This window comes from Neofelis nebulosa, chromosome 7, assembly GCF_028018385.1.
Source record: "Neofelis nebulosa isolate mNeoNeb1 chromosome 7, mNeoNeb1.pri, whole genome shotgun sequence".
Taxonomy (NCBI): domain Eukaryota; kingdom Metazoa; phylum Chordata; class Mammalia; order Carnivora; family Felidae; genus Neofelis; species Neofelis nebulosa.
In genome coordinates this window covers 109,754,859-109,778,221 of record NC_080788.1, presented here as the reverse complement: position 1 = coordinate 109,778,221, position 23,363 = coordinate 109,754,859, and the positions used below count along the sequence as shown (strand labels likewise).

The 23,363-nt window shown below is 38.0% G+C and overlaps 1 long non-coding RNA gene across 1 annotated transcript in view; it reads left to right on the top strand.

Moving 5' to 3' along the window:
• The first annotated feature begins 544 nt into the window (after positions 1-544).
• Positions 545-23,363, top strand: part of LOC131517320 (uncharacterized) — a 36,071-nt gene continuing 13,252 nt past the window's right edge. Inside the window, exon 1 of the long non-coding RNA XR_009264520.1 lies at positions 545-1,848. This is a non-coding gene — a long non-coding RNA (uncharacterized LOC131517320). The remainder of the gene's footprint in view (positions 1,849-23,363) is intronic.

Sequence of the window (23,363 nt, the reverse complement as noted above, 5' to 3'; positions counted from 1 at the left end):
ACTTCACAGGAAGAAACTCAAAACCCAGGGCCTCTCCCTGAGGAACTAAGGGTTTGAACCCCACATAGGGCACCCCCCAACTTTTAAGACCTGCACCTGAGAGATGATCCCACAATATCTCTTTTTGAAAATGAGCGGGCTCCGCCACAAGCCCCACAGGATGTAAGGATCTGAGAAAGAGCTCTTACGGGGCTCGCTGGGACTCACCTGCCCCAGGGCCCAGGCAGCAGCCCACGGAGGCGTGACTTTGTGGGGGCCAGGCTCCTTCGTTCATCTTGGAGCCTCAGCCTGAGAGGCGGCCCACGGGGCTGACGCACATCCGGGGCCACGGTGGGGCTCTACGAGGACCGAGACTGGCAGGCGCCCTCCTTCGCTGTCCCTCTGCCTTTCTTCAGCTGGTGGTCACCATCTTTTTTATTTATTTTATTTTTTTATTTTTAACCGTGGGCTTCCCCCCCCCCCCGCCCCCGCCACGTTGCTGGTAGGCACCATCTCCACACTCACCCTGCGCAGGACTCCCGCCGGCGGGCGCCATCTTGGCGCACTCCCGCCGCAGAGACGCAGCACCAGGCGCACCTGGAGGGGGAACTTGTGCGCATGTGTGGTGCCCGGGCTTCATGTCTGGTGTCCAGCTTTTGTGGCTGCCACCAGAGGACACCTCTACAGAACCTGGCTGTGGTGGCCAGGGTGGGGCTTACGCTGGCGGGTCCCACAGGACCGTAACCAACGGAGAAAGAATCCTTAAACGGCCACCGCCTCCAGGGCACAGCCAGAGGCAACAGGGCCAGGAGCTCATTCTGTGCCAGAGGCCTATCTGCTTATCAACATAGCTGCAGCCTGAGGGCCAGCCTCCTAACTAAACACACGTCTAAAGGCTGACTGTCATACTTTCCAGAACCTCAGTGGGTAGGTGCTATCTTCACCCTCTCCCTCTACCACACTCCAGAGTGCCGGTAGGTCCCAAAGGAAACTCACACGCTCATCTGGAGCCCTGGTTTTCCAACTGGCACCCAGGGAACACCTCTAGATCACCTAGAACTAGTGGCTAGAGGGGCTTAGCTTGCCAACCAACAGGGCTGCATACATTTCACTGCATATATTTGCATATTTTAAAAGCTGCTTCTTTAGAGTCTAGATTCCAATCAGCCTGAATCTAGGTACTGAGATTGACCTCTTTGGGACACTGAGAGGTCTTGGCACACCCCCAACTAGTGGAAGCCGTGAAAAATAAAATAGACTGCTTGGACAATCACAGAAGTTTGAGAGACAACCAAAAGCAAGGGCGGGGTGGAACAATAACTTTCCTCTTTTACACGAGGCCATTCCTTCAAGACTGAGAGAGGTGAATGCTTTATCTAATGCATAGAAACCAACACAGAGAATGAAGCAAAGTAAAGAAGTAGAGGAATATATTCTAAATGAAAAACACAAGATAAAACTTCAGAGAAAAACCTTCATAAAACAGAGATAAGTAATTTACCCGAAAAAGAGTGCAAAGTAATGGTCATAAATATGTTCATCAAGCTTGGAAGAATGTATGAGCATGTGAGAACTTCAATTAAGAGATAGAAAATATAAGAGAATCAAATAGAGGTCACAGAAGAAAACAAAAACACTAATTTGAGAACATGTATGTACCCTCATGATCATTGTGGCATTATCTACCACAGGCAAGAAATAGAAGAAACCTAACTATTGATCGATGAATTATACATATAAAGAAAACGTGGTATATATTCACAATGGATTATTATTCAGCCAAGAAAAGAATGGAATTTTGCCATTTGCCACAACATTGGACCGTGAGGGCATTATGCTAACTAAAGAAACTCAGACAGAGAAAGACAGGTACTATATGATCTCACTTACATTGTGGGATCTAAAAAAGAAAAAAAAAAAAAAAAAAATGAACTCATAGATACCAGAAAACAGATTGGCGGTTGCCAGAGATGGGAGGAACGGGTGAACAGCGTCAAAAGGTACAAACTTCCAGTTATAAAATAAGTAAGTCACGGGGACGTGATGTACACATGGTGACTATATTTAATAATACTGTATTGCATATTTGAAGATTGCCACGAGAGTAGATCTTAGAAGTCCTCAACATAAGAAAAACATTTTGTAAATACGTATGGTGACAGATGTTAACTGTGATCAGGTGTTATTGTAGTGAGCATTTTGCAGTATATAGGCATAATTTGCATTATGCAAATATCAAATCATTATGTTGTATAACTGAAACTAACAATGCTTTTTGGCACTTATGCCTCAATTTTTTTTTTAATTAACTACAATTAAATTAAATTGGTTTTCTGAAGTTCAGGCTACTAATTGGATATGGGGAATATTTTGTCTCTACTCGTGCTTAAAATGCTTAGCTCTTAAGACTATAAGATAATCTCTATGGAAGTAAAGAGCAGAAAGAAGACATGCTGCTGTGTCACTAGCAGGTATAAAGTTTACAGAATACCTGTCAGTAATTGTTACTAAATTCAATGAATTTACAATCTCCAATTATCTTGCAAACGTGAATGAAAATTATTTCTTTCCAATGAGTCTGAATAAAAGTTTGTAAAAATATAAAGCAAAAAGAAAAAAACGTAGGTTTCTATTAAAATTGTATTAAACATAAACATTAATTGGGGAAAAACTGATATTGATAGTATTAATGAGCCCCATTCAAAAATATGGTTCAGCTCTCTCACACATCCTGTTTATATTATGATAACTCCATTATATAAGATGCACTCAATAACTCATTATCTTATATATTTGTGCTTTTATTGCTATTCTGAATGGTATCTTTATTCCATTGTGGTTGATTTTTTTCTAGTAGATAATTGTTTATGAAAGCTATTTTCTTCTCTTTAAGTCACTTGATTTTTTTATTATTACTAATGATTTTTAATAGGTTATCTTGTATTGTGTCTAAGAAAAAATACCACCTGAAAATAATAGTCTATTTTTTCCTGTAACTATACCTAGAAATTTTAGGGCAACATTAAATAAAAGTGATCAGTAGTAGACATTCTTAGCTCACTCCTGATTATAGTGAAAATGCTTTTGGTCTGTCATTAAGTGTATAACGTAGCCTTTTGATAAAATGATACTCATCATCATCTTTTAAAAAATTCTTCTGGGGCATCTGGGTGGCTCAGTCAGTGAAACTTCCATACGTTCAAGCCCCGCAGATTCGAGCCCCACTTCAGGCTCTTCACTGATAGCATGGTACCTGCCTGAGATTCTCTCTCCCTCTCTCTCTGCCTCTCCCAGCTCATGCTCTCACTCTTTCTCTCTCTCTCAAAATAAATAAGCTTAAAATATAATTTAAAAATTCTTCTACCAGAAATTTGAAATATTCCATTTTCTTCCTTTGATTTATTAACATAGTATGCTTTATTTCTAATTTTTTAATCAAAACATTCTTATATCTCCAAACCAAAACTTATTTGTTCCTGGTACATTATACTCTTAATTTACTTCTGAATTTAGTTTTGTGGCACATACGTGTATAAGTTATTCTGTTTTTCCTTTCTGTTACATTTGACTGGATTTGTTACCAGGGTTTTTTCCTAGATTTAAAAGTGAACTGGAGAGTTTTTCATTTTTTTCTACATTGTATGACAGTTGATATAATGTCTTCAAAGCTTGAAATAATTCAAGTGGTAAGAACATCTAGACCCACAGTTTTTTGGTTATCAATTATTTGGTAATCTTTAAAGGTTTTTCGTAAAAATATTTCTTTTGCTTATCAATTTCACCTTGATTTTGATTATTTACAATTTGTCAGAAAATCATGCATTTTAATCCAATTTTCATATTTATGGCCATACATGGCTCTTTTTTATCATTTTAAAAATCACCCATTTATGGTGTCACAGCACTCTTAAATTCTTTTTGTGTGTCTTTCTTAATTCAACTAGGCATTGATGTTTCTATTTTATGATTTTCTTCTTCTGAGAACTAACTCTAGTTTACTTACCAATGCTGCAAATTTTTGTTTTATAATTCCTTAACTTCTGAATTCATATTTATTATCATTCTGTTTCTTTTGTGTTTGTTTTGCTAAAGGAACAAATATGACTATATATTTTTTCTGAGCATATGCTCCATCATAACACATAACTTTATATATAATGAAATATATATTATATATTATGTATATTTTATATTAATAAATATATGTATACATATACTTAGCTACATATACATATAAAAATAAATACATATACATATATACACATATATAGTGTGTGTTCTTTATATTCAAATAATCAGTATTATGCCTTCAGATTTTGTTTTCTTATTTCATAATATGTATTGTCTAAATGGAGTGCATTTCCTTTGCTTTATCTTCTTCAGTGTAAGATTCCATGCCACCATAATCCTGATATCAAAACAGAAGAAAAATATTTCATTATAAATAGAGAAACAAAATTTCTAGAGAAGACTTTAACAAATCAAATTCTAAAGAGAATTAAAAGAATAGTACTATATTACAACCAAATAGCATTTATCTTAAGAATGTTAAGAATTGTTTATCATTAGGAAATCTATTAAATAAAAAATTGTAAACAATCAAAACATCTTGACAACAAATGCCAAAAATAAAAAAGAATTTAATAAAATTCCACACACTTCCTAATGATAAGGATAATCTAACAATAAGCTAGCAATTGAAGAAACTAAATTTAATAAAGGCCATTAACAAGAAACTTACATAAACCTTATACTTAGTTGTAGAATACTAAAACTATCTCCACTAAGTCAGGAACGAGATAAGAAGACCCATTAGTACTATTATTAGCATTACAATGCAGGTCCAAAGAAGAATCAATAAATAAAAGTTAAATTAATCAGGTAAAAAAACAATGAAACTGCAATCTTTGAAGATAATCTTATACCTGAGGAAACCAGGTAAATCAAATGGAAAACTTTTAAAGTCAGTACAGTAGCCAGATAAAATCAACAATAAAAATCAACAGATTTGGGGGCGCCTGGGTGGCTCAGTTGGTTAAGCGTCCGACTTCTGCTCAGGTCATGATCTCGTGGTTTGTGAGTTCAAGCCCCGCGTCGGGCTCTGTGCTGACAGCTCAGAACCTGGACCCTGTTTCAGATTCTGTGTCTCCCTCTCTCTCTGACCCTCCCCCGTTCATGCTCTGTCTCTCTCTGTCTCAAAAATAAATAAATGTTAAAAAAAAAATTTTTAAAAATCAACAGATTTCCTATAACCCATATACATATAATATATATACACATATAGATCACAAATATAATTTTTTTAAAAAGATTCAATTTACTGTATCAACAAAGGCCATAAACTAATTAGGAATAATGCTAACACAAATGTGCAAAACCTTAGAGAAATAAACTATAAAACCCCACTGGAGAATATAGAAGAAAATTTGAATAAACAGAAAGACACAGAGTGTTTTTTGAGTCACAAATTGTCCCCTATACACAGAGGGCAAGGGAAGACTAAGAGGCAGACCACTCCACATTAGTAGGCGGCAGATTTAAAAAGTAAGGGAACTTACATATAAAGCTTGTCTTGAGTAGCCACAAGATCAGTAAATCTCCACATCTACCCACCAGACTTAAAAGTTTATATAAAGGCCTTAACTGGGTTCAACCATGTATTCAGCCCAGATGGTCTCAATAACACCTTGCTCTCTCAAGGTTATGTTCTTGAAACAGCTCCTAGCATTGGGAAGGGTGGGTAGAACACACATTCCAAGAGCAGAGGAGGGAGTAAGGAGTGTCCAATTGCCCAGGTCCTGCTTGAGGGTCAACTGGTGGTCACATCCTCTCAATGAACTCCTCCAAGAGCATCCCTTAACTTCTCCCTAATTAGTTGACACTGATCATTGAACTCAACAGCTGACTCCTAAGAATATGAGCAAGAACATATAGAACGTTTTTTAAAATGTGAAAAACAACAAGTGGTGAATTACCCTACAGAACATCAAAATTTCCTTTAAAGCTATGGTAAAATGGTAGAGCAATGGCATAAGAATAGGGAAGCCCTGGGGCACCAGGGTGACTCAGTGGGTTAAGCTTTTGACTTTAGCTCAGGTCATGATCTCACAGTTCGAGAGTTCGAGCCCCACGTCAGGCTCTGTGCTGACAGCTCAGAGCCTGGAGCTGCTTCAGATTCCGTGTCTCCCTCTCTCTCTGCCCCTACCCTGCTTGCACTCTGTCTCTCTCTCTCTCTCTCTCTCTCTCTCTCTCAAAAATAAATAAACACTAAAAAAAAATTAAAAAAAAAAGAGAATAGGGAAGCCCACTGGTAAGAGAGAAGAGATTTCAGGAACACACCCTGTATACATGAGAATTCAATTGAAGGTAAAGGTTGTATTTCAAAGGATAGAATTTAGAATGCATCGGGAGACTTCAGGTGAAGATGCAGACTAAGCAAATGAAAGAAAACTCACCACAACTACACACCTTACTCTCAATAATTACAATAGCCAGATTTTTTTTAAAGTTTATTCTACATAGCTCAACTTAAAAGCAGAAAAAGAAAATTGTCTGTAGCCAGAAATAAAGAACCTACTTTATTGAATAGGAGTTGCAGCTATGTGACTCAGATAAACAAATGGATTTGGTATATACTTAGGGATTTATGTTTTAATATCTATACCTGCTTTATTAAGAACCAGGAAAGGGTGGCCCTATCAGGAAAATACTGCCTGCCAGTGCAAGATTGTAACTCAAAAGCCTCATGGTTATCAGTGAAAACATAGTAGACCTAGAAGCCTTTCCATCTATAACATCTGACCACCGGCAAGGAAGATGGGGCAGAAAGCAGACCTGTGGACACTGCACTACTGGTGACAAAATGATTGATATTATTCGTGACTGGGCTCAAAACCCCTCAGCCAGGGTACAGGTCTACAAAGCTTATTGGTCTTCCAGTTTGAATGATAGGTCTAGTTCTAATAATCATATTGATAATGAAAAGTCAAACCAGGAATTTTCTATTTTTTAGTCCCTCGGGTTCCCAAAGATATAGTCAAGCCCTATCTCTTCATCATCATCACCACCCTAGAATACACTGTTAGTGCTGCCACAGTAGATCAGAAGGTTATCTACAAGAATAACTGAAACCTCAGTACTGAATGCCCACATGACATTAATCCTACCACATGAATGGATAAAACCTTGTAAGCACTCCTGACTCCTCTGTTTCCCTTCTTGCAAAGGTGCTGCCTGCCTCCTTTGGCTTATTCATGTCATGTGATCTATTTCTGGACTCAGATGAAATGACATGCCATAGGTATGGTATCTAAGTTTTCTGAATGTTTACGTAGAGCATGATGAATCTTGACCAATGGGAAACAGGGAATGAGAGGATGTTGGGCAGATAAATTCCCCCTCCTTTCTCCCCTCCAAGGACTATCCAAGATTCAGCTTGTCTTTTCCTGCCTTTCAGATAATACCTGTGTGCCAAGTAAACACTCATGCTCCATGACCTGTCAAGTCTTCTCTTACCCTTTGTGAAGCTATAACCACTGCTTTGCTTTGCTTTTTTTCCTTGCCTCATTTCACTTTTTCTCAATCTCACTACCCATGGTTGTGTTTCCCAAATAGTTAGTATTTTCAATCCTAACTCTGCCTCTGCTTTTTTAGAAGGCCCAAACAAGGTAGCAAGATTTTTTTATTCTTTCACTTATTTCCTCAAATTTGATAATACCCTGAATATTGGACTGACAGAATTCCAAATCAATCCCCTTGCCTACTTCCTTCTGGCCATATATGCCACAGTCACAATCATGGGCCAATTATATCATAAATGATTGACTATAGCAGAGTACAGATAAGATATTCATTCTGTTGGTTAAATGTAAACATTCTTTCTGCTATTTTTTGTGCTGGGTTATCTAAATCTCAATAATGTCTCTGCTGCCTTTGTCACATCAAGACCAACTGAAGCATGCATCAATATAGGTTGGTGCCCCACTAACTTTAAAGTCATCCTCAATTACCAGCCTGCCATTATTGTTCCCTATGAAGAGCCAGTCAAAACCACTGAGAGCTACCTGCATACTGAGCAATGCCACATCTGTGATTGAGGACTTGCCTGGACCAAACTAGACCTGATGTATACCAACCATGCCATTTTTCACTGGTACAAAGGTGAAAGGTTAGAGAAAGGGGTTCTCAGGTACATAAAGACATAAATGTTCTAGAATTGTTTCTGAGATGGTTGAAGTCCATAGGACTAAGGAATAAGATGATTGTCTATCATATTAACTTGTCTCCTGCTAGCTTTTATACTCCTTTGTCTTGAGTTTTAGTTCTCTTCTCTTTACTATCCACAGTAATCCATGAAAGTTATGTTTCTAAAAACAATTTTTAAAGGATAGTACAGAACTTGAATCTTTAACAGTATATATTCTCACTCTCTCTTTTAATGTTTATTTATTTTTAAGAGAGAAAGAGAGAGAGTGAGCAGGGAAGTGGCAGAGAAAGAGAGGGAGACACAGATTCGAAGCAGGCTCCAGGCTCTGAGCTGTTAGCACAAAGCCAGATGTGGGGCTCGAACCCACGAACCCCAAGATCATGACCTGAGTGGAAGTTAGACGCTAAGTGACGGAGCCACCCAGGCACCCCTATAAACTTTCTAAGAATGATTTTTATATTTTACCCAGTTTTGTAAACATACTTCTAGTATTCATTTATGCTTAATGTTGTTTTAACTGATTTCAATGCTCACTGACAGTTTTTTATATCAGTTTCCCCATTCTTAATTTCTTAGAGTGAGTCAGCACTTCTTCAACTCTTTTAAGATATGTTGGATTGATTGCAAATACACCCTTAATTTTCCACCCCCTCCCTCCCTGTATCCATGTCTTCTGTAATATGCTTTTGCAGGTTCTCCCATTAAGAAGTGGTCTATTTCCTGGGGTGCCTGGGTGGCTCAGTTGGTTGAGCACCTGACTTCGGCTCAGGTCATGATTTCATGGCTTGTGAGTTCAAGCCCCATATCAGGCTCTGTTGCTGACAGCTCAGAGCCTGCAGCCTGCTTCAGATTCTCTGTCTACCGTTCTCTCTGCCCCTTCCCTGCTCATGCTCTGTCTTTCTCTCTCAAAAATAAGCATTAAAAAAAAATTTTTTAAAGAGGTGGTCTATTTCCCAATTCTTGTGGCCTTATGACTTACTCTGACTAAATCAATATGGTGAAAGTAATGTTGAATCAATCTGAGCTGAGGCCTCCTCAGAAAGTCTTGTGTTCTTCCACTCTTGGAACTCTGAAACCACCAGCTGAATAAGCCAGGAGTAGCCTGCTAAATGATGAAATGTATGTGGTTCCTTCACCACAGTTGTCTCACCTGATGGCCAGCCAATCATCAGACCTGTGTGTGAGGCTATCCTAACCCTCTATCAACTCATCAACTGACTGCAGATGCACTAGCAAGGCTAACCAAAACCAACAGAGATAAGTCCAGCTCTACCAAACTACCCACCTGAGCTGTAAACTTATAAGAAATAATAAATGTTTGAGGCTTTAAAGCTCTAAGTTTTAGGGTGATTTATTAAGCATCAATCAGTAACTGATACAGGGGCGCCTGGGTGGCGCAGTCGGTTAAGCGTCCGACTTCAGCCAGGTCACGATCTCGCGGTCCGTGAGTTCGAGCCCCGCGTCAGGCTCTGGGCTGATGGCTCGGAGCCTGGAGCCTGTCCGATTCTGTGTCTCCCTCTCTCTCTGCCCCTCCCCCGTTCATGCTCTGTCTCTCTCTGTCCCAAAAATAAATAAAAAACGTTGAAAAAAAAATTAAAAAAAAAAAAAAAAAAAAATCAGTAACTGATACAAAAGATAATAGGGTGACATTTTCTGAGACTTTGCGTACCTTGGAATATGTTTATATCTCTTTTACTTGACCACCAACCTAATTCACATTTAAAATTCTTGACTTATGAGGAGTGCCTGAGTGGCTCAATCAGTTAAGCGTCCAGCTCTTGATAATTGTCTCAGGTCATGATCTTGCAGTCGTAGGACTGAGCGCCACATCAGGGTCTATGCTGAGTGTGGAACCTACTTGGGATTCTCTCTCCCTCTTTCTCTGCCCCCCATCAAAATAAATAAATAAACATTTAAAAAGAATTTGTGACTTATGAAGTTCTTGTCTCAATACTCTGTATACAATGCTTTACTACCTTCTGGCATTATACTTTGCTGATTTGTAGTCTTTTATATGCCTTTATATTTCATGTCTGAATGCTTATGATAATTTTATTTATCTATATAATGAAACATCTTTCCATGATTTGGAATTTTGTCAACTTTTCCTCAAACATAATGAGCCCTTTTAATCTGTATGCTGAGAAGTATTTTTTCAGTGATATCTTTTACTATCACTTCTATTCAACTATTTATTCCTCACTTAAATATCTACATTTTAAAGCCTTTCTCTTCACTGTATGTCCTCTATCAACACTCTTTTCACAATATTTAAAACTCTTTAATTTTTGCCTCTGCATTATGGGAAAAAATTTATTAAATTTGCCTTCATATTACCATTCCCATTATTGATTTTAAACATTTGTTTACTGTTTTAATTCACTTTTGAGAGAGAGAGGGAGAAACAGCATGAGCAGGGGAGGGGCAGAGAGAGAGGGAAACACAGAATCCAAAGCACGATCCAGGCTCTGAGCTGTCAGTACAGAGCCTGATGAGGGACTCAAACTCATGGACCATGAGGTCATGACCTGAACTGAAGTCAGACCTTAACCTATTGAGCCACCCAGGTGCCCCCCATTATTGATTTTAAATCGACATTCTGCTCTTTTTCCAATATGGATTTTAGTCTGCTCTGTATTTTTAATTGCTATGTAATCTTTTCTCTTCCCATCCAGCTTCATCTTCATCTCGAACTGTTGACTTTTAAGTTCATCTGATCATCTTTTCTGTACAACTTGTTCTCTTTTTATAGCTTTCTGTTCCTGTTTTATAGATGTCATAGCTTTATAAATGTTATTGTAGACTCTTTTTTTTTTCTAAATCTTTTTCTATCTTAAGGGTTAATCATTTAATGATATTTCTGTTCCTCTGAGTTATAATGGTCACATAACATTACTTTTATTCTGAAATAGTTTTGCATGTTGAGCAATACCCCAGCTATCATTGAGGTCTGTTCTTGTTTTTCATTTTACTCCTCATGGAATGAAGAAAGATACATCTATGTTTGCCAATACACTAGGATTGTGGTTTAGCTTTAGTACAGCTTATTATAGTTAGAAGGCATATTGACGTACACAGCATTTAACTCAATTTCCAGGGCTTAGAGATATTCTTCTATTATGTCTCTTCTGGATTTTAGTGAAATCATTAATCACTTCCTATGTCTGCTATTTGATTCTTTGATATTGTGGACCATCAAAGTATTGGAATTACTTTTGTTTTGGCCTCCCCTCCAATAAAGCCTTTGTACATATTGAGACTATATCTCCAATAATACAAAGCAAAACTCTATGTCACCTCCCTATACCCAAATGCTCATTTCTTGTCCTGTTCTCTAGAAGTTTCAGTATCTAAATCAACGCATAAAAACAAGGATTAACGACACAGGTGGACATAGGAGGGGAGAGCAACATGCTTATGTAGGGGCATAACGACCCTAATCAGAAAAGGTAGACAGTGAGAAAGGGCCGATGATGGGTTTAAGTTCCAGATGGCAAAATAGATAGTGTCGATAGTCACTTCAGCCCCATTTTTCTTGAATAATAGAAAATATTCCCAGAAGCTGGAACCAGATATGCTATAGCTTACTTTTAAGGGTATTTTCAGTTCTTGGTCTTTCTGTGTGTCGTGGTGGGGTGGGGCAGAGGACGGTATTGTAGGAAGATGGGGGCTGACTGTGCCTTTGGAACAGACACTGCAAAGAAAAGTAGGAACTAAGTCAAAGAATCCTTGATATGTACATTTGAACTCAGAAGTTTCTACCTTACCATGTCTCCTCAAAATTCAGTTTTATCATTCATATAGGCTTATATAGATCTGTCAAGAATCTATTGAGATTAAAAACTCTTGAAGTTGACAGTTACTTGATATGCTCCAAAGAAAAATTAAGATAAATTCAACCTTAAATAAGAGATATTTAGTATTTTTGTTAATACTTTATTTTTTAAGTAATCTCTATGCCCAGCATGGGGTTCGAACTCACATCTCCTAAGATCAAGAGTTGCATGCTCCACCAATCAGGCCAGCTAGGTGCCCCAGGAGTTAGTATTTCAAATACACATAAATACTATGAATATATATTGAAGTCACTGAAATTACACATATGTTATGAATAATACTAATTGCTGCTAGCAAAACATTTTTGTTCCATTTGGGCTTGCAAATCAGCAGAGAGTCTGTTAAAAATTAGTGTAATAACATAATGTTTCTGAAATATTACCAGATGTCTTTTTTATTTGCAGAAATTCTTGTTCCAAACACTGAAGCTGAGGCATTCAGTGCTTCAGAAGAAGGATAGACATGGCCAAGAACAATGAACGAATTGTCCAACATTGACTTTCAAAGCAAACTTTATAAAAAAGCACATGTAGAAACAGTTCCTTTCATTTGCCAGAATCAGGCACTGGAGGGAGAGAAGCTCCCTGAATCCAGCAGTGTCCCTTTATGTATGCAGAATTAGACCTGTGGCCTAAACCAGTTGGGTTTCTGTCATATGACAGAAAAAGAATCCTTACCCATGTATTGCTTTTTTTAATGTGTTAAATGCTAACCTCAAAAGTCAAGTATATAATACCAGAGTCTAATTGTAAGGGCAATGAACTGAGTCCTGGGTTTGAAATTAAGAACGCCAAATTGTATATTTCCTTCCAACCGACTTTCAGTGTTCCGACTGAGCAATCCATCATTTGGCTACTTCTATTTTAATGGATTTTACCTAAAACCCTTTTCTTTGAAGTCTTTCCTAGCTCTGGATGAAAGCACAGTCTTAAGCTTAATCCCTTCCATCTATTAATATGATTTTTTTTTGCAACGTACTCAAAAATTAGAGTATAATACTCTCACCTCCTTTACTCATTTAATTTTGGCATAATACGTCTATTTTCCTGCTTGAAGATTTGCTGTTTCTGGCCACATTGGCACCAGCTGTTCTACATGATGATGCCCAAAGAGACTGGGAATTAGATCTGTTTACCTTGCCCTGAAAGCCCCTCTTCTAGCAGAGCATGCATTTGTCATTGTGCTCCATTTTAGCATCCACATCCGTTTAGCAGGACTTCTAACTTGGTAGAAGCTAGAAGTAGGCAAGTTTCACTTGCATGTTAGCTTTTCATTTGCAACATTGATTCTTTTGACTCAAATTTACTGAACAGGTATTGTGCCTTTTGTTCCAAGGGCCCACCTTCCCTGTCACCCTCCTAATTAAGTAGAAGCCTACCTGAGTTTCACTTTGTGTGAAGTGCTCTGCAAAGGAAATGTTACAGATGGATTCAGGTCTACTCATTTATTCATTCAAGAAACATTTATTTAGTTCCTGAGGATAAAGAAAACAGACGAACAAAGGACAGTGTTTCTCTTGGGTACTTCACAGTCTAGAGAAGGAAACATAAAAATCATTGATTACAAGGAGTTACATGGCTATAAAATAGATTTAATATTGAAGCTTAATCCTTAAATTCTTTGGCATTCATTCATGATAATGTTATCAGCAAAATAGATGATTATAATTTTTAAACATGTTCAGATCTGGTAAGGTGTTGAAATTTCTGGTTTCGAATGCCATTTCAGTCCTGAATCACTTACCTTCTTGGGTTCTGTTCTCTCTATAAAATGAGAAAACTAAGCAAGATGCCTTCCAACTGTCTATCTGGCCACCACATGCGACAAATCCACAATTCTCAAAGCTGTAGAAAAAACTCTCCTCCTAGTTTAAACTGCGACCTGTCAATAATGTACTCTTGAACACATGGCTTTGAAGTTCTGATTTGCTGCCAACTTGCCTAGCTGTATTTATTTCCTCTCAAGTTGAACTATCAGAGTGGGAATTAAAAATTGGACACATTACCTTGGTGATCATACCAAATTCCTGTGAATCAGACCAATAGCCATCTGGCGGTTGAGTGTGTTTGAAAACACTGCTAAGCTTGGGGAAGGGCCCTTACTCAGGCTTCTGGCTACCAGTATGGAAGCAGATTCTCTTTCTGACTGGAATCCTTTGTGGGGAGGAGGCTTTGTGCTTGGACAGCCTGTAGTTGTGGCTGTGTGGTGTGGGTATCACTTAGCTCCTAGGAACATGGCCTGTGAAATATACAATGCGAATATTGTAGCCATGCTTTGCTTTTTTTACCCCAGCACCAGTTGTGCTCAATTCATTTGTGATGCGTGTGTGTACGTGTCTTAGGTTTCTTTAGCCTGTCCTTGGAAGGAAGGAAGGCCTGGTCTGTGAACACCCCCTTCCCCACAGATGATTAATTTATACACATTGGCGTGGAACAAAGCACCATTCGTGGAGAAGAACTAGTTCATACTTTGAGAACTGTCATTAGAAGCATCAGAATTATTTATTTGTAACCATTTTATATGAAGCCATTTTGGAAGAAGTGGGGAACCCAGGATAAATGGAACACTAAAGATTTCTCATGGTTTCTGAATTAGTATCAAATTTACTTAGTTGTGTTAATGCATTGGCGTTTTTATCTTACATGATTATTTATTTTACATCACTAAAATTTCTTGAGCAGAGACCTTAAGTCAGGCATGGTAATAAATGTTGTGCATGCATTAATTCATGTGACTCACATAATAAACCTTAGAATTATGGGAAATCAGTTCTCCTACTCCAGATAGAAGAAAATCAAGTGGAAAGAAAGCTTGGAGAGGAACTTCCTCAAGTCTCTGCAGGTGTAAGTAGTGGAACTAAGACTTGGTATTGCGTCTGTCTGACTGAAAAATATTTTCCTAAGAACTAACTACATCTTCACTCATGTTGGAGTCTTTGGAGTCAGACCACAGGAGTTCCAATTTTGGCTCTACAATGTACCACGTGGATGGCATTAGAGAGGTTTTTTAAATTCTCTGTGCCTCACTTCCCTTGTATGTAAATTGAGAGATAATAAAATGTAACCCATAGGGTGGGTGAGAAGGAAATTAAGTACTTACAAAGCATTTAGTTCAGTGCCCAGAATATAGTAAACACTCAACAAATGGTAACTATTTAAATGTTTATTCATTCACCATAGCACTGGCTGAATGAAGGAAAATTGAGCACTTTGGGGGAGATAAAGATAAATATGTGGTTTCTGTATGTCTAGGGGAGAAAAGAGACATGTAATTAAGCAGTTTAAGAAAAGGCAGACAATGAGGACAAATAGAAAGAGGCTCAAGTGAAAAAGACAGTCTATCCAGTGGAGGATTCTGAGACACCTTAATGAAACAGACAATATTGGATCAAAGTATATGGAGCATCTCCTGGGTATGCTCTAGATATACTGGGACGGAAGAAGAATCTCACTGTCTGGTGGTGTTTTATGGCCACAAATCAGATTATAATATCATAAAGAACATCTTTGCTTCCTCCCTAATGCTCCAAAGCATATGTGTTGTTTTTTTCTTAGTGTCAGTGCTCACATTGCCACACCCAAGCGATCAGTTTGGATATAGCTGTGTAAGCACACCGCACTGCACACTCCCCTCTCACACCGTCCTAAGTCCCCAGCACTTTGTACATCATTTCTTTCTGTAAGAATTTGAAACTAAAGAGAATTTTGTAAGGATAAAGGCCCATATGGAAGGTCAAAGAGGTCCATATATGCCATATTGAATCTTAAGAGGTATGCCAGGATGGATAAATTATTTGTTATATACTCAAAACGATAATCGTTCTTTTGAGTCATTCTTAGTGGTTCTGGAAGATTTAGCAATTGACCACTCAACCCTCTCTTAATGCCACATTTGTATTTTCAACGGCTTAACACTTCACTTCAATGATTCACTCCAAGCTAAAATGTTAAAATCCGAGTTGGTGATTTCTCCCTCTCAACTAGCTCCTGCTCCTCTTTCCTCTATGTCCATAGATAGTCCACCATTTTCCTAGTTCTTTAGAGTCTAAACAAGTACTGCCCAAGAGAAATATGTGAGCCACACATGTAATTTTACATTTTCTACTAGTCCCATTAAAAGTTTTTAAAGAAACAGGTTAATCTTTAAATGGTGTATTTAACCCAAAATATATAAAGTATCAGCATTTTAACATGTAATCAATATAAAAATTAACGAGATATGTACATTCTTTGGTGAAAAATTATTAGAAGTCCAGAGTATATTTTACACTTACATGTCGATTTAGACTAGCTATAGTTGAAGTGATTACTAGCTACATGTGGCTGTGGCTACCATATTGGACAATGCAGGGCTAGACCTTATAGTTACCTTTCATTCATTATCCCTCACCCTCCATATCCAAACATTTACCACGTCTCTGCAATGTCTGTCATAACTATCTTGCCACTTCCACTTACCACATTATTTCTTTATCTACCAAGCGCCTTACCTCACGTATCCCCCATCTATTCTGTTTCCTTGTTCCAATCCGTCAAATAAACTACTACAAGACTAACTGTCCCAAAGTGCCACCAAAAAACCATCAATCATTCCCCATTACACCAAAGAGTATTCAAATGCCTAAGCCTGATGCTCAAAACCCTCCACAAAATGTCCCCTAATCATTTTATAATCTCATGTTTCATTGCTTCCCTTGTTTCAGCTAATCCAGTCTACAGATTGTCCCCCAATCCTACCCCCAAATTCCTAGTTCTGTCCCTTTGGTCATTGACCCCCTTCTTCTGCCTATTAAAAGTTTACCTTTTCTTCAGAGTTGTTGTTGAGCTCTACTTTTTCATTAATACCTGCCTGTTCTTCCCAACTAGATGGGCTCTCCTCATTCTCTCACAAACAATCCTGTATTTTCCATGCAATTTAGGTAAACCTATTTTGACTTAGAATCTGGGATATATTTTTATTATCCCTTCTATATTTTTGCCTTCAGGGCAGGATAGTATCTTTAAAACCTCAGTATCCCAGGCAGCTCTCAACTGGTTTCATTTACTCAATAGCTAGCTAAGAGAAGCAAATCTCTGAGATCCATTGGTGGCAGTAAGCAAAAATGCGGGAACCCAAATTTTTGAAATAGCTTCTCATTATCCAAGCAATGAAAGATACCCACAAAAGCAAAATATTTAATGTGATAAGTGTTTCCTATAGAGTTGGACTGGGACTCTAAGATTAAAAGTCAATATCTGCCCTATAAGCTGAGTTGTTGTGGAAGGTACTGGATATGAGAGAAAAGGCTAGACCCATTAATGAACTGATGTCATAATTTATATATAAAATGTACATTTTCTCACCTTGCCTGGGAGCATTCTTCCAATACTGTAATCTTCATTTGGGCTTCCCCCAGGTAACATCAAACTATATATGCAGAACCATTAAGCCTAGGGTTTCGTTCTTTTTATAAGACACAAGTTTATAAAGCAGCAGGCCAGCAGTACATAAAGAAACATACAAGTTTCTTCAAAAGAAATCAAGCCAATGAAAATAAATTGTGAAGTACACAAGCGAGAGAAGCAATCATTCCAGCCCATTTGTCTGAAAGGGACTCACACTCTTAGAGCAAATTCAAAGAAGGAAAAACAACACTGTGTAAGTTTTTGGACCCATGCCCAGGATCCTTTTCTTCTAAATATGGAAATAGATATTTAAGTCCCTGGTGCATTCATACCCACTTTCCAGGTTGCTTCTGTGACTCTGCCTCCCCACAACATGACTGTTTCTTACCCCCAGGCAGAAAGCTCTCTCCATCTGTGCGAACTACATCAATTCAATTCCATGTAATTATGCAGGGATCCAGGAAAGTGGACATAATTCAAATCAGAGACAGTGAACTATTTAGTGTTTTATATATTTTTTCTAGTTCCTAATAGCCTATCAACTACAGCAGAAAGAAGAGTTTTTAGAGTTGGCTTATTTTGAAAGCTAAACAGAGACAACCATTGCTGGTGTATTTAGTCTCTCAATTATTTAATGTCAGTGGTGAACATTTCCTTGGAGAGTTCCACATGAGGAGTTTAGCTTATGTGGTTTTTTTTTTTTTTTGAGAGAGAGAGAAAGAGAGAGAGCGAGCGAGCACAAGCAGGGAAGAAGGGCAGAGGAAGAGAGAAAGAATCCCAGACAGACTCCACACTCAGTGCAGAGCCTGATGCAGGGCTTCCTCCCACAACCCTGGGATCACAACCTAAGCCAAAATCAAAAGTTGGACACTTCACCAGCTGAGCCACCCAGGGGCCCCTAGCCTATGTGTCTTTTATAAAAATAGGGCAGTCAGGATAAGGTTCCATTGTAAGGAGACAGTTTCCCTTTTCACAGTAACTACAAACCCAGGTTTTCCTCGTTTCCACAAGGACACCATGTTGACACTTGAGTCACTACATCCTTTGATGGCAAAATGAACCACTCTATGAGGTCCCCCTCTCTTCTGACAGGCCACAGCTGGCTGGTGACCAGTGGAAATGGCCTGGAGCACCTTGGGAAGGATTTTCCTAGGAGAAAGACCAGAAAGACCTACCAATGAGGTCAGGTGAGGGTGAGGTTGTCTTAATCTGATAAATAAAAAATTGTCAACTATTTTGTATCACAAATTGATGAGAAGGAAATATAAGACATATATGTGTGTATATAAAACTTCCATATTTGGCTTCCTCATAAACTATAGAAATAACTACAACTACAGTTGGTCAAAGTGGTGCTATATTCTACTTGTCCATATGAACATAGGAAATAGATTGATAGGACTTCTTTTCCCTTGAGAGGAGTCATGGTAATTCAATATAATTTGTGTTTATACAGCACTGTTTACAAATATTTCTACTTATAAAACTCATGGGGCCATAGCAAAAGTATCTTCCAGACAAGTGAAAGTTTGGGAGTGGGTCTCACATTATGGAATATGTATTTAACTCAGAAGACTCATATCAAAGAATTTTATGAAAATAGTCACAACATGAAGACATGGGGCTGGCATGATTTAACTAAGGCTTTATAAATATTTGTCCTGGTAGAGCTTGCCACCATGTGTATTAATTTTGGGGATAGCAATCAGGTCACAAATAGAGGACTTGGGCTGGAGGTAGGGTAGAATGATGGGGAGATATAATGTCAGGAACAGGGAACAGGAAAAAAAGATGAAAAAAACCTGTTTTGTGGTGGGTCTTTGTTTTGAGGTTAAAGTTGTCCTTACTCAACAACTCCACTATATTCATGCTTCTCAATATGGCTTGAAATTCTCGTGTAGATTCCAAGCTTCCTGAGAGAAGCATTCTGAGTTACCCTTTCTTTTACTTTTTTTATTTAAAAATTTTTAATGTTTATTCATTTTTGAGAGAAAGACAGAGTGGGAGTGGGAGAGAGGCAGACAGAGGGAGACAGAATCTGAAGCAGGCTCCAGGCTCTGAACTGTCAGCAAAGAGCCTGATGCCACCCTTTCTTTCATTTCTTTCACTTCTTAATGGGTTTTTAAAAACCCCATCTACCTGCAATCTGTGGTTTGCGTGTATATATTTGTGTGTGTGTGTGTGTGTGTGTGTGTGTGTGTATGTGTTCCATAAACTTTCAAATAGGAAAGAAAAACATAACCATCTACTTTTGGATTCACAAATAGAGCACAAGTAGAAAAATGCATTTATTTATGAAAGAAAAGCTAAGAGTCACTTGGACAACATGATTCATTACCACCAAATATATACTGGAAACTGTCTGATGCCCTTATATACTATATAAGGTTGTTTTTTGACTCCTGGAAGAGATGAACTGGATCTTTATGTTACCATCTTAGATGTGTCCATCTGTATGTGCTTAAGTTTCTAACACACACGTAAGTCTCTTTTATTTATATGGGTTGGTTGTTCCTGGGTTGCTCAAATAACTATACATTTCATCAATCCATCATCTTGCTGGATATACACGAAAAATAATGTGTTCTTGGAAATACCTTACACTTGGGCTTTGATGTCCCACCTAAGTCAATGGGTTATAGGGAACTTCACAATCACTGGTTCACAAAATTGATTAATAAATACCAGCTCCCAAGAGAAAGAGAAGAAGTCTACCTTCCTTGTGTGTTCCACCTCTCCTTCCCCTAACAAATCTCTGGAGAACTGATGGGGACATCTGTTGCCATTCTAGTTAATGGGAAATTATCTTTGACTCTGAGATTGATACTTACATTGTTTGAATAAGGCCTAAACTAGAGTGAGTTCTGTCACATGTTCTTCTGACTCATGCTACCTAAAAACCATTTTGAGGCCAAATTTAGTGAAGAGAACTTGCCAGAAGATTAGGACTGTCTTCCAAATACTTAAGCAAATTTTGTGTTGAAAGCAAACTGCTGAAGAAATATAACCATATGCTTTTAAAATGAGGCCTCTACAATCGAGGGACATAAAGCAACTGCCACATGTTCATGACCTCCCCCTCCCCCCACTTAATAAGGCACCTTTATTTCACCAGAAATAAAATTTTATTAGTAACGTGTCAAATATGATTTAAAATACAGTTACCTTTCTTCTTCCTCTCAGTTTAAAAAACAATCCAATAAAAACTCTAAATCATGACCCAGATATTTTTAAATGTGAAAATGACATAGTTTAGATTATGTAACAGACGCACAGTTTCCCAAATAAATGTTGTAGAACACCATCTGCTTGATATTTGGGTGCATTCCCACAGAACTAAATTTCTGCTTCTTTACCCTTCATTAATGGTGTATAACAAATTTATGACAGCATTATTTCACAATAGCTATATCCACAATTTATGACCAAAGGAGAGCCTGACAAAATCACTTGGCATGCTCAAATTAGACAATTTATGCGACTCTCTCATCGACACCAACCCTCCACCGACAACTGAAGAGGAACAATGAGTCCGTAACAAGGGGAGGACCTCTCATGGAATAAAGCTCAATAAAGAGTTCAAAACAAGAAGCTGAAGATCCAGGTGCCATTTTCCAGCTTATGTTTCTCAAATTCTTCAGGCCATGCATTCACCTACAAGTTTGAATTTAATATAGAATGTTTTTATAAGGTTTTCTCACATTCGGCCAGACAAGAAATTGCCAAATTCTTCTTAACTGTCAACAACATTCCATCTTTGTTCTAGTGTTACCAAATACAGCTCACTTATCTGGGTATAATCAAGGGGGGGAGGGGGAATCAAGAAGAGAAATTTACCATATGTCATTTCTTGGCTAATAAGAGTGGTACATGGCTATGTCCGTGTCCCTTTTTTGCACTTGATGCAGATAAAATCTATATGAGAAATCATTTTGTATGTATTTTGCTGTATAAAATATTACATTTGTGGCCAATTTGGGAACCAGTTTATGGCATTTACTTTTTATCTTTCATTTCTTTGGATTAACAACTTCTATAGAAAACAGACAAGAACATGTATTCTTTGAAAGTAACCAGAATACAGGCTTGCTTCTCAAAGTGATGTATGGCCTCATTATTCAAAGAGTAGTTGGCAGACAAGGCAGCACCCACATCATCTAGGAGACTTGAGAAATACAGAATCTCAGGCCCTGTCCCAGACCTACTAAAAGGAATTTGTATTTTAACAAGATCTCCCGGGACTTACATGCACAAGAGGATTTGGGAAGTGCTAGTGTAGAAGAATGGACTTTATCTACCCAACTATAGAATAATCCCTGGGAAAAGACAGAATTACTCTAAGGAAAATTTTGTTCAAAATGTTCAACTACAAATGTAACAACTTTGAGTCATGATCCACTTAATAAAAAAAACAAAACAAAAAACAAAGACAAAAACACCTGAAACATGTCACATTGCTGATGTGCAGAATGAAGTTCGTGAATGGGAAGATGCTTAAAATTCCAAAATTACATAAATGATCATGAACTGCTTGAATTAATCACACACAATCTTTCATTGTTTCCAACTCCAGGTATTTTCTTTAGCAAAACATACACAAGTGATAACTATTACATTGAACCCTAGAAACATGAAGAATACCTTAGTAGTCAATTATTTAATGACTAAGTACAATAGTTTTATAAAGAATTGTATCAAGAAACTGATGAATTCTAGGTTGATATACTTTGGAAACCCTTTCTCAAAAGAGTTCAACCAATACTGAAAATTGTTGTCTTCTTCCAAGGATCTTTGAGCAAACACATTATCAATGCTGGGAGGTGGGGAATGGGAGGGTGCAGAATTAGAACCATAACCACTGCTTACAGCCAACTGTAAAATCTGGAGTGATTCAGGGTGGAGGGAAAGAAGATGGCTCCATAGCTTGTGTTAAGAAATCCAGAGGTGCATTCAAGCAGTTCACCAGCACAAGGCAAATCGAAGAAAGCTGCCCACATTATACACAACTCTATACACAACTCTAGAGTTATACACAACTCTAACTTTGACCACATTATACACAACTCTTAGGCTATGATTTCACAATTCTGCTTCTCCTTCAAGTCTGTCCTTCACTTTAATATTAGCCTGATTTCCCCTGTAAAAGAACAGGAAAGCTAGAGAAGCAGGAGAGAAGGAATTCTTCTGTACTTGCAACTGTCTCCCCACCTATCCTACAATCCCTGTGCTCCAGGAATAAGCCAAGGCCAGCCTCACTTCCTCTCACAATAGTGGCTTTCTATTATGCTTCCAAGCATAAAATATGTTACAAAGTAGAATGTACATTGCTTCCACTCTAAGATCTAAATGAGTAGACCTTCCCTTCTCCCTGTGCATCTTCTTAACTATAAACCCCTTTGGAGACACACATTTGATAATCATCCTATAGTCCAGAAAGGAGAAATGTAGGTGTTCCTCTCACTACTTCTAAAACAAAACCAAACATCTCCAAGTTTCTCCTTCATCAGTGAACTGCTTGAGCAAAGGGACTGTGTATTCTTCACCTCTGCATATCCAACCCTGGCACAGTGTCTGGCTCATAGTAGTTGCTTAATAAATGGTGGGGACGTAGACTTTTTTCCCAAGTCCTCTAGCACTTAATTTGTTAAACCTTGGGTTGCACATTTTAAAAGCTGATCATATGTATGAGCTTATCCATGTATATACAGGGTCACCATCAGTCTTTCCCCTAACTTACTTTCTGTTTTTTTCCTTTATTCATCTACCCAGGGAACTCAGTTTAAGAGTTATTTCACAGTCACATCACATTTCAAATAATATATGCTGAATAAAATCTAGTCTTACACATCATTGATGAATGAAAGAAAATATCAATATATTATGGCTACCACTTTTGGAAGTGTACAGAGACACAGGGAAGCAAAAATAAGTATAGCAAGTAAGCAACCCACCCTCAC